General features: G+C 23.8%; 1 long non-coding RNA gene across 1 annotated transcript in view; it reads left to right on the top strand.

The window, feature by feature from the left end:
* LOC125024753 overlaps positions 1–2,486 on the top strand; it is a 5,635-nt gene extending 3,149 nt beyond the window's left edge. The window contains exon 3 of the long non-coding RNA XR_007114843.1: positions 2,148–2,486. This is a non-coding gene — a long non-coding RNA (uncharacterized LOC125024753). The remainder of the gene's footprint in view (positions 1–2,147) is intronic.
* Positions 2,487–2,500: the final 14 nt, after the last annotated feature.

The raw sequence follows: 2,500 nt of genomic DNA, 5'->3' as shown, positions 1-2,500 counted from the left end.
TATAGAAGGACATATATACATTCATACATACATACGTACGTACGTACGTACGTACATGCATACATACATACATACATACATACATACATACATTCATACATACATATATACATGCATGCATGCATACATACATACATACATACATACATACATACATACATACATACATACATACATACATACATACATACATGCATACGTACATGCATATGTTTTCTGGTCTATTTACATTTAATTCTGTAATATTTAAATGATTTGAAAATTATATTATTTAAATTTTATGTTATATAAATCAAAATAAAATTCAAAATATTTTCATTAACAATAATAATATTAATATTGAAAATAATAATGATAATGATAATGATAATGATAATAATAGTAATAATAATAACAGTAATAATATTAATAGTAATAATAATAATAGTAATAATAATAATAGTAATAATGATAGCAGTAATGATAGTAATAATAACAATAATAATGATAATAATAATGATAATGATGATGATGATAATGATAATGATAATAGTAATGATAATAATAATAATAAAAATGATAGTAATAATAATGATAGTAATAATAATAGTAATAATATTAATAGTAATAACAATAATAATAATAACAATAATAATAATAAAAACAAAAATGATACTGATAACGATAATAATGATATTGTTATTATTATATTTTTTGTCATAAAGAAGATTCTATTGTTTTTTTTTATGATTTAGATGAATATAATTTAATTTGTGATTATCATTTGCCTTTTTATTATTTTTATGATTTATTTAATTATGTATTTTATCAATAATTTTATCAATAATTATTATTATTATCATTATCATCATTATTTTCAATATTAATACTGTTATTGTTAATGAAAATATTATTTATGATAATAATAATAATAATAATAATAATAATAATAATAATAATAATAATAATAATAATAATAATAATAATAATAATAATGATAATGATATTGATAATTCTAATAATAATAGGAATGATACTAATATTAATAATAATAATAATGATAATAATAATGATGATAATAATAATAGGAATGATAATAATAATAATAATAATATTTATTTTCTTATTTATTTTATAATTCATATTATCAATTACTTATTCATTTTATAATTCATTTTATTAATTACATATTCATTTTATAATTTATATTAGAATCTATTTCATAATCAATTTTATCTATTTCATCATCTACTTTATAATCTATTTCATAATCTATTTCATAATCTATTTCATAATCTATTTTATCTATTTTATCATCTATTTTATAATCTCTTTCAGAATCTATTTCATAATCTATTTTATCTATTTTATCATCTATTTTATAATCTCTTTCATAATCTATTTTATAATCTCTTTCATAATCTATTTCATCATCTATTTTATAATCTTATTTTAAAATCTATTTTATCTATTTTATCATCTACTTTATAATCTCTTTCATAATCTATTTCATAATCAATTTATCTATTTCATCATCTACTTTATAATCTATTTCATAATCTATTTTATCTATTTCACCATCTACTTTATAATCTATTTCATAATCTATTTCATCGTCTATTTTATAATCTATTTCATAATCTATTTTATCTATTTCATAATCTATTTTATCTATTTCATAATCTATTTGATTTATTTCATAATCTATTTCATAATCTATTTTACAATCTATTTCCAAGACGACATCCGGGGCATGGTCGAGGTCGATGGTCGATCTAATCTATTATCTATTTTATAATCTATTTCATAATCTATTTTATCTATTTCACCATCTACTTTATAATCTATTTCATAATCTATTTGATCTATTTTACAATCTATTTCCAAGACGACATCCGGGGCATGGTCGAGGTCGATGGTCGATCTAATCTATTATCTTTTTTATAATCTATTTCATAATCTATCTCATAATCTATTTCATAATCTATTTCATAATCTAATTGATCTATTTTACAATCTATTTCCAAGACGACATCCGGGGCATGGTCGAGGTCGATGGTCGATCTAATCTATTATCTATTTTATAATCTATTTCATAATCTATCTCATAATCTATTTCATAATCCATTTCATAATCTAATTGATCTATTTTACAATCTATTTCCAAGACGACATCCAGGGCATGGTCGAGGACTACGAGGAGACACACATGCCGATCAGCGACGACAGTGAGAGGCTGAGGAGGTTCTGCGAGAGGCTGGAGTTCCTGCTCAAGTTTGGGCTCAAGGGTGAGATGGAAGGTTGGGCTCAAGGGTGAGATGGAAGGTTGGGCTCAAGGGTGAGATGGAAGGTTGGGCTGAAGGGTGAGATGGAAGGTTGGGCTGAAGGGTGAGATGGAAGGTTGGGCTCAAGGGTGAGATGGAAGGTTGGGCTGAAGGGTGAGATGGAAGGTTGGGCTCAAGGGTGAGATGGAAGGTTGGGCTGAAGGGTGAGATGGAAGGTTGGGCTCAAGGGTGGATGG

This window comes from Penaeus chinensis, unplaced genomic scaffold (genome assembly GCF_019202785.1).
Source record: "Penaeus chinensis breed Huanghai No. 1 unplaced genomic scaffold, ASM1920278v2 CTG_3974, whole genome shotgun sequence".
In the NCBI taxonomy this organism is placed as follows: domain Eukaryota; kingdom Metazoa; phylum Arthropoda; class Malacostraca; order Decapoda; family Penaeidae; genus Penaeus; species Penaeus chinensis.
This window is presented reverse-complemented; position numbering and strand designations above follow the sequence as displayed.